The following is a 14,961-nucleotide window of genomic DNA, read 5'->3' as shown; positions in this document are numbered from 1 at the left end:
ATGCATCTCACAAGGAGGATAAGCAGAAAGCATATTATACGACACAACTGTTTGTTTTTTCATTTCGCGTTCATGATTACTTCAGTCACAGATGACATATGATCCAAACCAGTAACATCTGTCTGTGCCTGACAGAGGACATTTTTCATCTTCGAGTCTGGGTTACATCTTCAGCAGCAGGTGCTGGGAATCTTAGTGAGGTGAAACAAGCTTCTAAATTCACTTCTAAGTTTCGACATACTTCAGAGCATTCCGTGGGACCAGAAATAAAAGGCAGAGTTTTGTCTGTTTTCTAAAATTTCTCTAAACCGTGGAAGTCTTTACCTTTCTTCTAGACTCTGTAGGTGAGGTGAACCATTTCAGCGTGGCGTTTCATCTTTGGATTAGAGCTGCTCACCCAGCCCACTTTCCCGCCCTTTGCCCATCCCTTTCCTCTGCACACTTTTGTGCCTGTTGGATCACAAAAGTGTGAGGGCAATTCCTGTACACCAACTGACTGCTCATACTGTCCTGATGCTTGGACGCTCTTGGCTTCTTCAGTCACTTGGAAGATTTCAACACATCCTTCAATATTCAGATAAACTCTCGCCTTCTTCATGAAGCCTTTCCAGTCAACACCGTTCACCTCTTTCAGTTAGTCGTTCCCTCTCCTTTCCTTCTATGTGCATTTGAACATATATCAGTTATTGTTAGGGTAGCCATATGATGTACTGTCCAAACCAAGGCACTTTGGAGAGTAAGAGGATGCATTGCTAATAATTACACTAGGACATCAGCATAAACTATGACTGTCCTGGCTAACTAGAATACGGGGTCACCCTAATTACAGCACTTCCAGTGTTGTACGGTGGAACCATCCTCCTCCCGCGCACAGACTGTGAGGGCAAGGCTGTTCTGCACCTGGTGCAGCGGCCAGTGCTGTTTAAATACTCAGTGGATAGCTACTGCTTCACTACCCACTTTCTTCCAGTTACAGTGTCGTTAGGGAATTACCCTACCCACTCTTTGTATGCGTCCGATCCCCAACTCAGCCCCTTTTGCCTCATGCAGGTTGGAACATTACTCAGATTCCACTGGTAAAAGTAGCACAAATCACTGGCCAGCCCCCATCAGTCAATGACTGGTTCAGATCTGCACATGGTGGTCTAATTAGAGTCATTTGGGTGGATTTTGTTCAAACTGTGGAGAAGGGAAAGCTCAACTTCCACTTTGGTTGCTATACGGTGAGCCTGGATCTGCCAGGGGATGCCTCCCCTCCAAGGAGAGCTACTCATGAGAATGAAGTGAGCATTGAAGGAAACAGAGCCAAGACTGGATCCCACAAGAAACCCTTGGAGCTTTTTCTCTAATGTCACCTGAAGCTAGATTTTTTATCCTGTACTTTTGAGTTATACGAACTCATAAATTCCTTTTTTGCTGAAGTTATTTTGAGTTGTATTTCTGTCTTTTTCAGAAAATTTTTTTTTTTCTTGACTGATGAGGCCTGGGCCATAGGAGGCACTCAGTAAGTACTGGTTGAACGAGTAGAGTGAATGGAGTAGGTGGTTACGTGTGGGTGGTCCCAACACTGTGAATGATCACAGGTGATTCTCCCACCCACAGCTCCCTAGGGCCTATTATCAAGTTACCTGTTTTTTAGGAGGTAACTAGTTAGGTAACTAGTGGGGCTTCCTTCAGGGAGAGCTCCCGGGGCAGTCAACACAGTCTCTCATTTTTGTTTGTTTCTTTGCTTTTGTATTTTACAGGCACTTTTTGCCATTGATGACTTGATAGTAATTTGGGGACAACTGTTGTGGTGAAAGGCATTACCTCCAGCTATTGCTTATAAAAGTAATGGGAGGTTTGAAACACACCAGCAAGATGAAACCATTCTTCTCCCTAACCATTCTTCCCCTTCTTTACCAAGACAAAGGGACTTTGTTTGAGCACACGCACACTTCAGACTGCCAATTTGGTTTTACTTGCCCAATACACACTGCTCTCACATCTCCTCCTGTCAAAGAGCCTTTGCATAAAAATACAGAGAAAGCAAATATTTTAGGGAGCCCAGACACTAAGGCGTGGGAAATATTTTTTGGTAGGGAGGGCACGGATATTGTCATCATGATCGCGTAAGCAGGCCCCGTCCAGGATGAAAACTCACCACGGAGACCCCACTGCGCCCAGCACCACCGTGAACACAAATTAGTTCACTTATTAGTTGGTCAGAAGCCAGTTGGGTTCTGGGGGAAATGAACTGGAGTGGAGCTTCCTGACAAAATTTGACCTGAGAATCCAGATTGCAGATGTGTCTTTCTGAAAGCTGGAAGTGGGCGGAGCATAAGGAATGCCATTTTGGTGAACAGTGTAAACATCTATTTGGAATAAATCGTATTTGGGAAATTATTGGATAAAAATTCACTTCTTTTCCTCTGAACTGAGCACTAAATAGTGTTAACATTAATATACAAAATGACAGGTTAACATCATCCCACGCAGCCATCAGTTTTTAACCATATTGGTTCTAATGACCCACTGAAGTGTCAGGAGCTCTTATCACTGATGACTGTGACACAGGAGCTCTGGGGCTGCGTTCCAGAGAACTAAAGGACACATTTTCCCTTTTCTTCTGTGGCTTTGTCTACATGGCTTACCTTGCCTCATGGGGGTATCGATCCTCCATGGCCCCGAATCTATTCTCACATAGCTGAGTAATTTTCTACCATCATAAATTAGCTCATATCTTTCCTTAATTTAAAACTCTTCACTGGGTTTACATTCACTTGTAATAAAATCCAAAGTTTTGGGTATATTCTATAATGCCCTGCCTGCATATTCTATAATGCCTCCCTGCCTCTATATTCAACTCTTATCGCTCATGCCCATTACTCACTAAACTCCAGCCAGAGTCTTCTTTTAATGTCTCAAATATGCTAGGTTCATTTCAGCCTCTGGGCTTTTGCACATGCTGTTCCCTCTGCCTGGAAGTTTGTTCCCTCCCTCTCCCTACAACTCCCCTCCCCTCCAGGTTTTCTTGCTTTAAAGCCCTCATTGCATCTGGCAACTGCACATTCTTGAGCTTGTTTACTTAATGTCTCTCCTCACTAGAGTGTAAGCGCTGGGCAGGCAGGTGGGGACCTGATCTGTTTTGTCTAACACTCTGTTCACTGTCACGTAGAAGGTACTCAATAAATATTTGTTGAAATGTGATAGAATAAAATCATGCAGTGGCATCGAGTTCATTTCCACTTAGCTCAGGAACATCGTCCCCATTCTAAGTGACCCCCAGGAGCGCTGTCCTCTCTTCACCAGTCCTGCCCGAAAGAGGCATTTTAAAATCCTAACTATTTGAGCTAAAAGGTATCCTGGAGATAACAGTTTACAGATCGGAAACTCTGAGGTCTACAAAGCTGAAGTGACCTCCCTGGGAGGGATCGCTGCTCTACTCCTCTCAAGTCCCTGACGAAGGAATGCTCCCTCTACCCTCCTGGCCCCTTACTTCCCCCTTGGAGGTGGAGTGCGTTAGAGGACCCTGAGTTTGGGAGAGGAACGAGGCCTGAGGGTTCATCCCTCAGCCCCTCTTTCACTTGGGGATCTGTCGCAGGACATCCACGTTCTGCCCTGCTCCTGCTTGCCCCAGGTTTTCAGGGTTGGACTCTGCCCCACAGGCGCTTCTGACTGGGGCGAGCGGGCTAGGTTTGTCTAATTCCGGGGTCAACATTTGCAGGGCGTGGTGTCTGCACACTTAAGCTCTCTTCTCAAATCTAGTTTTTATAGTTTAAAAGGAAATAATTTTCTGATTCCTCTGCCAATACAGTTGGTTCATAACTGGGTGAGTTTAGTCCTCTTGTGTCTCAACACCAAAGCCCTACAGTTGGTCACTGTCAGAGTTACGGACTAGAATTCAGATCTTCCTGAGCTTCAGCTCTGCTTTCCCACGTGTCATGCACGTACCTCAGCCAGTTCCTCCACAACTTCCCTCTTGGCTCCCGGAACTGCCTCTACTACAATCAGCTCCTCCCTGACCCACTGCGTCAGAACTCGGAGCCATGCTCTCCCCACGCTGCCTTTGGTTAAAGATATTTACAATGAGTTCACTATGAACATGTTTTGAGGCTAATGAAATCAATGTTTATAGAGCCAACTTAATAGGAAAATTGGGTAATGATCAGATTAATGAGATAAACGTAAATACCTCATCATAAATTAGTCAGGTTATAAATGCATTCTTATCGTCAACATGTTTATTTTTACTTTTCCTCAAACTGTTTTGTCAATTCTCTAATTTTTTGTTTTATTTTACATCGTTTCAGGCAGGCTCTTAAAAGCTATCATTTCAGTCTGACACTTATCTGGATACGAGATCAGAGTACTAACCCTCTTCTGGTTGATGTGCATTTCAGTTAATTGTGGCTAAGAAGAGAACTGTATTCTGCTTTATTATGGCTATTCTGTAATACTGAAATGTAGTGTTTCTACTGGACCAACATCTCAACCTTTTCCACAGTCAAGTGGAGTATAAAAAATTATTGAGTATGACTATGGAGAGAAAAATTACTCCAAATGAAAAAGCAAATGAAATATACCTCTTGGTTGAGAATCCTGAATCCTTCTCTATTGTTCCAAGTTAAGCAAAAAACAAAAGAAATAATATAAATAAAATAAAACTTAAAGAGCAAAATATACAAGCCCCTCCCATGTAGTCCCGCTCCTTTTCTCTAGTGATGGCAAAGGATAAAGCTGCTTCACGCCGTGCATTTGGAGGAGCGATGGATCAGCGGGTGTTTTCACCTAAGTATCACCTCCTTTTCCATTAGGAAACTGGCCTTCTACCACTGTTTTCTGTGCCAAGGTGGTATATGTCCTTCTCTGTTTGGGGCTGTCTGCTATATTTCAGAGAGTCTTGTGTCTGTCGTATAGCTTGATATAGAGTTTTGATTTCTCATATTTTTGTTTCTTCTTCTCTTATTAATCAGCCAACAACTATCTACAAAAGAACACCCTTTGGATATAGAAATATGCTAGATCTTGAAGAGACCAGGAAAAAAATGATTTCTGTGTTTTGGTTCCTACTAGTTCTAAGCTTATTATCGGATCGGAAACAACCAGATGTGTCTTGACATTCCTTTTGTCTATTTGAAGGCTTCAGCACTGCTCCCTACACAAGCCCTAACTCCAGTCAAGACCAGTGTCTCTCTAGATTTTTCCTCTCTTAGTTGGAGTATAGACTAAGCTACAGAAAGAGAGACTTCAAGACACAGGGGCCTTACCCTGATAGAAGTTTCTTTCTTTCTCCCGCAATACCACAATAGTCAGAGGTGGGAGTTCCGGGCTGATGCAGTGGCTCTGCTCCACAAAATCATTCAGGGACTCAGGTCCCTTTCATCTTGTGCTTCCACCATCCCCTAGAGGGTTGTCCTCATTTTTATGGCCACAGACTGGTCGATGCCACATAATGTGTTTCAGCTTCAGAAAGTAGGGATTAAGTCTTTGATACACAATTTCGTTTTATGTAAGTGTAATAGATAACAATATGCACTAATATCCAGTTCTTTTCTGTTCGTGGGCACACAGAGGGTTACGCTTCTTCACTCTTGGTAGTTCGGCACAGCCATTGTTTTGAACAAAGTAACAGGCGCCAGTGTGGCAGGAGTCACTTGTGCGTGGGAGTGTTCATTGCTGGTGCTAGACTCTCCAGCTCTCACTTCCCTCATCATTGTGACCACAAAACACATGTCAATGTGGAGCGCTTCAAGGTGGTAACATGCGGGAATCCTGAGTGAATGCAAAGAAGTCCTTTGGGCTTGCAGCAGATTTCTGTGAGCAAGAAATGACCTTGTGTTGTTGATTCCACAACATAACCGCTCCTACGCTGACTATTACAGCAGATGATGGGGACATTGTACACATTATTTCTGCCCCCATTTTATCATTGAGAACATAGTGGTATGGACAATCCTGGTTCAAGGGCTAGCTGGGCGGTTTATACTCCATTACTATGGAAACAGAGGGGAGCAGATAGTTGGGGGGAGCAGTGAGCCTCACCTCCTCGCCTCGAAGTTGCACTTGCTCAGAATGCCCTCCTCCCACCTCTCAGTCTGCACATCCCACACATCCTCTAAAGCACAGCCCTCTGCAAACTCCTCAACATTCTGATTCCTCTCTCCTCTAAATTCTGATAGGTCAATGTTTCTAACCTTTTATTATGTGATTCACTTATTTAGAAAGGGTTGTGGACTACTCACCTACGCACTGTGCTAGACGATGGGAATATAATGGCAGCAGAATCTTCAACTTCCAGAGCTTGAAGCTTCCACCTGCCTAGCACAGCACCCCACCCAGATTCCATAGTTAGTAAATAAGCCTGGGTTGAATACATGAATAAGTCAGTAATATGATGGCACGTGATTAAATGTTAAGTGGCAGAGCACTATTGGCAGATAAGAGAAGGGAGAAAATCTAAGGTAGATTGTAGGATGCATGAGGACAGGGATCACGCGTGTCTTGGATTCTGCCTTATGTCCACTGCCAACCACTGAGCCGGGCACAAAGTAGGTGCTTAATATGTTTTTGTTGTTTTTGTGAAGAACCATGAGGCAAGTGGCCCGACACGGGTGTCTTGAGGAATCTTGGGACATAAGTTTGGACCAGTATCTAGGATGGGACCCGATTTTGAGAAGTCAGTCATGAATTTTTGGGTTTTCTTGTGTTAGAAATGAGAAGCAAAAGTTGTTCATCTGTTTTTTAAATGAAGCTGTAGAAAGATCAGACTGATTTGCTCAGTGGATTTGGATATAAATGTTAAAATTAAAAAAGATAACTTAGTGAAGACTATAGTAATGAAAATCTAGGTTGAGATGGCAATGGTGGACCTCAATACAAAGGGGAAAATCTAATGGACGTTTCAAAGGGAGGATCGATAGAAATTGGTGACACAGAATATAAGGGTTAAGGAAAACAAAAATGGATTGAAAAAGAACAATTGAGAGCCAGCCTTGATGGCCTAGTGGTTAATGCTCAGTGGATGGCATGCCCACTACTTTGGCAGCCTGGGTTCACTTCCCGCTCGCAGAACCACACCACCTGTCTGTCAGTTACCGTGCTGTGATGGCGGCTCACATGGAAGAACTAGCAGGACTTACAACTAGGATATACAGCCATGCACTGGGGCTTTGGGGAGGGAAAAAAAAACGGAGGAGGATTGGCAACAGATGTTAGCTTAGGGTGACTCTTTACGTGCAAAAAGAAAAAGAAAAGAGGAAAAGCAATTGAGGGTTCTAGCCTGAAACTCTGGAATGAGAGTTGCAGCATTAAAGAGATAAATGTTACAGAAGGAGTCTGTGATGAGTTTAATCTGAGGCACGCTGCATTTGCGGGGGCAGGAGGAACTCTGTGGGGATGCTGAGCAGGCAGCTGAGGCCTGGAGCGCAGGTGTTGTCAGTAGTGAAGATGAAGCCTTGGAAGCCACTTTCTGTGGACATGCAGACCTGAACAGACCTCTGCTCAGCTTTCACTTTTCCTGTGTGTGTTAAGGCAAACAGGACTGGTCCTCAATACAATTGTCAAGTGGGCCTTTGCCCTCCCGTGCACCCTTCCCCTGTCACTGAGGACCCTGGACCATCTGTACATGCCAATACATGATAAAGGAGAGAAAGTTCCAGACCATCTAAAAGAAGGGTAGGGTAGAGGATGACTGAAGGGATAGAAAGTGGTAAAAGGAATGCATCCCAGGAAGAATGGCCTGGCTGGGAAGAACAGAGGTGTACAGGAGAGGCACACAGGCAGCTCCTATAGAGCTCAGAGGTGAAAGACGTGTGTGTCTGCGTACATGTGTGCATACAGTCAAGTGTGTGTGTATTCAGAAAAGATCAGCAAATGTGTTTCCACCCACCAACTGTGCCCCTTAGCCAAGTTTTGAACCACCTACCCATTCCTCCATTTATTCAATAAGGACTTAGTACCATTTATGTGCCAGACGCTGTGCAGGTAGATGTGGAAAAGAACATCGGGCAGATGTGGTCTCTGCCCTCATGGGACCTATATATTAAAGGTGATATAGATGGTGACTGCATACACCTTAATTAACTCACCAAAATTGTGGTAAGTGAGATGCAGGGAACTATGTGCTCTTCATTTTATCATTCTTGCCTCTTGCAGAAGCAAGAGGTATTTGGGGTCAGCTAATACTTTGAAAATAGCTCATTTGGGAAGATACTAGCCTAGTGGCCTGGAGAGGAAGGCCTGATTGTGGACCCTTAGAGCTACTCCCACCTCACTTGCCACCCACAAACCTGGCACATAGTCCAGAGGCAAACTCAGTGAGAGTCGAGGCCTACCTTCAGCTTTGGAGCCTGGAAATATCTGTCCAGCATTCTCCTCACTGGCTTCCCATTTCAGTCTGTAGGTCTTTCTTTGGGTTCAAGAAACAAGGACATAAGGATGATGAAAAGATGATATAAGTGGGCTATCAAGAAGAGAATGGTAAAAGTGGAAGTTTTAGATGAGGGCAAAAGAACCATAGATGTGTAAATTATTTTTAATTTAATTTGCATTTTCTCCTTTTTTTCTACCCATGGGATAACAGATTTTTTGGGTAATAGAGTCTGGATTGGTGCTGCTGGCTGGAACCACTAGAGATCCTAGTTCCACAGACTACTGAGTAGAGAAGCCAGTGTGCCGAGAGACCCCTGTTCTCCTTGAGTTACAGCGATGGGACAAGGGACTGTCCTGTTGGATAGGTCCTTCTACCAGGCAGTTCCATTCCCAGGGACAGAGTCCATTGCCATGTGTCATTCAGCTTAGGGCTCACTGTCTGCCTTGGACTTGCCCCCACTTTTACTCCTTCAAACAATGGCACCTCAGAATAGGCAACTGCTGCTTCGAGCTGTCAGACATCTGACGCTGGTCTCCAGAGAGAAGGACCTTGAGTAGGGCAAGAGAAGGGGGCAGGTGTAGGAGGGATTTTGAGAGAAACAGATTCCATCTAGATGTCTTCTTTAGGAATGCGTTTGTAAAAAAGAGATGGTCTGGGGAGGAAGACTATGTGTGGGAGGGTATGTGTGGGTGCAAAGTCAGTTGGACTTCCAGGGTACAGAGTCAAGAACTTTGTTTCATATTTGTCCTACTATGTATATATCATGAAGTGAAAGCTGTATAAAGTATACAGGAGAGCTTTAGTAATCACGCATAATATAGTTCCTAAATATATTCAAGGACTGAAAATTACAAAATGTGATTATTCAGGATAAAAATTAATATTCATTTAAACAAATTTATTATCATTTCCACCTAATTATAATTTATTTAGAAAAACATCTATTGATAGCTTGCAGCATAAAGGCAATTTGTTTTTTACAACACGCGTAAAGTATAATTCCTCACTTCAATGGCATGCAATGGTGTAGAGGAGATGAAAAAAACATACATCAGTCGTTATAATAAGGGAGATTCAAAGAAAGTGATGAGGGACTTCAGAGAACTGGTTTGAGTTTGAGGTACCTCGGGACAACATCTTGGAGGAGATAGCATTTAAACCAGGACTTGTAGGACGGACACATATTGGCACGCCACATGGTAATGGGTGGCATTCCAGCTAGGATTGCGTGTTAAAATGACGGAGCAACAATAAGGCAACACTGAGTAATTCAGTTTGGCACAAACACAGGCTACAACATGAGAGGACTGTGTACTAACCTGAGAAGGTCTCAGAGGGCCTGAGCCAGGCTTCGGAGTGTGGACCTCATGTAACGGGGAAGCCCTTTGGAGCAGTGGAGTTGAATGATGGAGTGGGATATGAGGAAGGTAAATCCGATGGCAGGCTGGGGTAGATCACTGGGAAGAGAGAGATGCAGCGTGAAGGGGAAAAGCAGGGTGATGGAATTTCTGTTTGTGGTGGTGGTTTAGGCGGGGGCAGACTTTAGGGACCTATAGTCCAAAGGGAAGACCAGTGCAGAGAGGACAAATGAAGGTAAAAATGGGACAAAGTCTCAAATTATGGAGGAGAGTGTTAAGAACATAAACAGAAGGGTTAGCCATCCCACCCCTGCCCAGCCTGAGACCTGAAATAGAGAAAAAGAAGAAGATGTGTAAAGGTGGGGTGAGGGGGTGCAGAGGAAAGCGCTAACATCTGAGAGCGAGGATTTCCTGGCATCAGGCCATATCTCTTCAGTCACCTGCCAAATACAGGAGAAGCCTGAAGAAGACGTTTGAATTCTGACTTGGCTTTCCCCTAAACCTGAAACGTGCAGTCCAAAGTGGCTCAGCCTTAGGAACATAGAAATCTTAATCCGCATAAAACTCCTTAGCTTCTTACCTTTTCAAGGAGGAGGACCTCTTGTTAAAATGAAAAACCTGACCGATCTGCTATGATAACCGTCTCGGGAATTCCGCGGGCCCCAGTTTGGGAAGAACTGTCACAGCGGCTGCAGATTTCTGCGATCTATCCCTCCCTCAGTTTCACAGGGATTTTATGAGGATAAATAAAACAAGATAGTACACGTAAAAATATTTTGTCTATAAAAAGCTGTTATGTGGATATTATAGGCCCATAAAAAAGTGCTTCGTGGATATTACAACATAGAATAATATGGCATTATTTTGTTTTGTTCTTTTTAATTTATACTCGACGTTCTTACAAAAAGAATGTAAAGTAGTTTTTTTATGGTTTATCATTTTTAAGAGCTTTCTATATATGTTGACAGAGGGAGTAGTGGGAAGCAAAATGCTTTAAACCAAGCTCAGTGCATAGGTAATAATGGCATCTGCCAAACAGACACTCTTAACACTGTCGATGGACCCACAGTCACAGCCCCGCACAGTCAGAGCAGCTGGAGCTGGTCTAGGCAATAAACCACAATTACTGCCCTCTGTGATACTGTAGTGCCAGAAGAACTCATCTATTGAGGTGGGTCACTTAAAGGACATATTCCCACTGAAGGCTTTGTGAAAGACGCTCTCTGGCCTCTTTAAGCATCCATCCATCCAGCACCCGCTGGATGAAACTTTATGCCCCCAGTGCTGCCACTTGAAAGAGGAAGAAATCTGGGAATTGGAAAGGGGTCCCTTTTTCAAATAGTGAGTCTTACTATTGACTCCCGTCACATCCTCATATCACGTGATAAGTTAGCATGCTTGGCAAGAAGAATGAAAGCATGGTTAGCTTAGGGGCGGCGTTTGCCATCCTTGGGCACAATGAAATGCTTTTTTGTTTCCAGAGTTATGGACCATTAAATTTGTTTTCTGGTTCTCAGGACTCTTGAATTATGTTCACTAGTTCTCATAATGACATTAATAAGACTTCCTAAAATCCTGAATGGGTGTGGTCTGAGTGGTTTATGAATGTCATGATAAGGGCATTTCATAGCTTTTCTCCTCAGTCTGCCATAGTGCACCTGATGAGCGCTTACTCTGCTCCAGGTTACTGTAATAAGTCTCTACACTCATTTTCTCATAACGACTTTATCTGGCAGTTAACATTCTCGCTTTTACAGACAAAGCTAAAAGCGCGTAAATTTTTTTCTAAGAAAATAGCTAATAAAAAGTGTGCACAAGTAGAAATTTCTTTATTTCTCAGTAACAGAACTCAGTTCTTGAGCCTCATTCCTGCTGATGACAGAAAACTTAATCTTGCCACATCAAGGTAAGTTCAGTTCTTTCTGATTTTTCTTAGTGCTTCCTGGTTAACTGGCTACTCTAGGAATCCCTCCGTCTTACTTCTTCTCTTCTCCATAGGAATGATCTAAGTTCGAGGAAGTTTACTTATTGACCTGGCATTAGGGGATAGAAGCCTAGTTCCATTGTCCATGGCCACTAGATCTGTCCACCTGGTTTACAGTGGGACATACACTCTCCAGTGCTTTTGGCTGTCCAAATCTGCGGCTGTAAGGGACAAGTTCCCCTTTGAATTTTGTGTGTTGGGTTCATCCAGGTTATTTAATGTCATGATAACTCCAACCTAAGGTGTCACAAGATCCACAGGCCCACTCTCAGGCAAAAGAAATCTTAGCTTCTCTCTGACACCATTGTGCAAGGCCTCCCTCAGGTCCATCCACCTATATACCTCCCTTAGATGTTGCAGCTCTGCAATATCAGCGCCGTGTTTGACTGTGGTTTCTCAGAGAGGTTTTCAGTTTCCTGGCCCATGCCCTGAGAATAAGGCATCGATTCCCTTTATCCTCATTATCCTCTAATCTGTCCAGTTTCTGTCACATACCCCTCCCCTCCCCGCCCAGGGCTCATGTTCAGTGTGAAGGTGAGCAAGTCCTAGTGCCCACTAGGGACACTCACCTGTGTTTACCTCTATTGCACTTCTGCATATTTTCTCTCTCTCTTGCTGGTAGAATTCTATCTTATTTTAGGAATTATTATACTTTCTAAATCTATCCACTGAAAAGGCCTAGAAACAATGACCAATTCTAAAGCAGTGGATAGAGCCCAGATTGTAGTCTTGAAATATCACCTTCTATTAAAAGAAACCAGGACTTGGAGAAATGGCTAATTCCAGCTCTGGGGCAGGAAAGATCCATAATGAACCTGGAAAATCTTGTAATACCAGATGGCAAGGAAATTATTAAAGGATACTAGGATCACGTCAAAAGGACTCAGGAGCCAAACTAGAAAGCTCCCATTGGCCAAAGAGAGGATAATTTGAGCTTCAATAAAGATATAAATGGCAATTAATTGAAATCCATCTAATATGTTTAATTCTATGAATTTATATTAATAGTAAAAAATATGATGATCATCTTTTGAAGAATATAAGGAAAAATTCTTATTTATAAGACTAGGTAAATATAAGGAAATAAGTATTTATCCTGCCTTTCCTATATGAAATGTATAATTCAATAACCAACTGATAAATGAGGAGAAGTGTCTCCTTATAAAATTTTCTAGGTAATTAATGAAAAAAAAATTTGAATAGCACCACTTTGTAACCCCAGTGAGTTAATCTATCTAAGCTTTGAGCATCAGTCACTGCTAACATTTAAAAAAAAAAGGAGAAAAAACAGACATTATGTGCTGTTCTTGCAAAACATACCGCTACATATCGTCTTGTCAAAGAGACAGTTAATAAGTCTGTTCAAGCCACTGAATCTAAGTACCAACTTTCAGGAAACAGGGGACAGAGAAAAATGCTAAGCTGTACCATGAGTTTGAAATCTGCAAAACTGAGGCTGTGGGAAGCTTGACAGGGCAAGCAAACACTCCAAATTCATCAACATACAACTTGTAAGACAAAGGATGGGATGGAAGGGGAGCATATCTATTGATTACAAGAGACTTGAAAATATTAAGTTAAAAAACACATGGTATGTACATCCAGTATGATCCACCCTGATGGAATACCACGCTGTGCAAAGGGAGGTAGGAAGATCACATGAACTAATGATATGGAGTGATTTTCAAGAGATATTTATAAGTGAAATAAGCAAAGTACAAAAGAGTATCCATAGGATGCCACCTTTCATGAAGAGAGAAGGCAAAAATAGGAAAACACTCATGCAGCTCTCATAATTTTAGAATAATAGCATACAAATATAAATAAAAGCCATAAGGATGAGGGGGACCAAAAATGGGCTGCAAACAAGTTAACTGTGCTCCAAATGAGTAACATGAAAACAGCGAAGGGGTGGAGGGGAAGAATTACCTAAGGAACTTTGGATACAGTATGATCATTATACTCTAAGGCGAAAGTCTAGAAAGAATTGTACACAGCATTGTACTTTAAACAGTAGATTTTTTTTCACGAGGATATGGACTAGGAACTCTGAAACTACTTTCCATGAACTCTAAGATTGAATTAATAAGTATAACACACGCACACACACATAAATATACACACATGCCATGTTTTTTATTGTTGGAAAAAGGGGTTACCAATAAGGAAAGGGGGGAAGAATGGAATTAATTCTGGGTATAAACTGAAGTTGTAAATATCAATATGAACTCATGGACTATATAGAAATGGATATAGATGTGTATATGTATTCACTGATATAAAATTTCCTAGCCCTGTCTGTTGAAAAGCCCTAAAAGCAAGGTCATTAAGCACATCTAGCACTCAGATATTGATTTTTAGATACTACTCTCTAATTAAAGCAATCTGGGCTCCTTGGAGAAATGGCTGATGCTAGATACAGCCGGGGCAGCGAATGTACAAGATGAGCCCATACCAAAAAGGAAGGGAGTGCTCAAAAAGTGATGTGGCTATTTCAGAAGGAGATAGGAGATAACCAGAAAGGACCGCCATTGGCCAAGTCTGGGACAATTTGGATAGTAAAATCAATGAGCAAATGAACAAATAGGTGAATGGTTAAATGAATAAATGAAGTTGAAGGAAAGCTCTTCCTTACATAGAAATCCAAATAATAAATGTTGCAGAAATGGTGAAAATAGAAAACCATCTTTAGTGGGAAAATCAAGGAAATTTGAATAAGATATGTATATTTGATAATAGGATTATACCAATGGTAATTTCCTGATTTTGATAATAGTACTGTAGTTATGTAAGATCTTTTTATATTTGTAAAATCTTGGTAAAGGGTATTCAGGAATTGTTCTATTTTTGTAACATTTTTGTCAGTTTGAAATGATTTCAAAATGGAAAAATTATAATTAAAAACATTAAAATAAAAAAAGGGGCCAGCCCGGTGGCATAGTGGTTAAGTTCGCACACTCAGCTTTGACAGCTCAGAGTTCATGGTTCAGATCCCAGGTGTGGCCCTAGTACCTCTCATCAAGCCATGCTGTGGTGGCATCCCACATAAAGTAGAGGAAGATTGGTACAGATGTTAGCTCAGTGACAATCTTCCTCAAGCAAAAAGAGGAAAATTGGCAGCAGATGTTAGCTTAGGGCCAATCTTCCTCACACAGAAAAATTAAGAAATAAATAAATAAAAAGAAAGTATAAATTGTGTAATATTAAAATACAGTGTCGAGGGATGAACACTTGGGTAATACAACCATAAAAAAGCCAGAAAATGA

General features: G+C 42.3%; 1 long non-coding RNA gene across 1 annotated transcript; it reads right to left on the bottom strand.

The window, feature by feature from the left end:
• Positions 1-7,211: 7,211 nt before the first annotated feature.
• Positions 7,212-10,267, bottom strand: LOC124231732 (uncharacterized). The gene is made up of 3 exons (XR_006886661.1): positions 9,673-10,267; positions 8,316-8,389; positions 7,212-7,498 (listed from the first exon to the last, which is right to left on the bottom strand). It is a non-coding gene; the product is annotated as an uncharacterized LOC124231732 (long non-coding RNA).
• Positions 10,268-14,961: the final 4,694 nt, after the last annotated feature.

Source organism: Equus quagga, chromosome 2 (genome assembly GCF_021613505.1).
Source record: "Equus quagga isolate Etosha38 chromosome 2, UCLA_HA_Equagga_1.0, whole genome shotgun sequence".
In the NCBI taxonomy this organism is placed as follows: Eukaryota; Metazoa; Chordata; class Mammalia; order Perissodactyla; family Equidae; genus Equus; species Equus quagga.
Note: the sequence above shows the minus strand (reverse complement) of the source record. Positions and strands in the feature narration are given on the sequence as shown.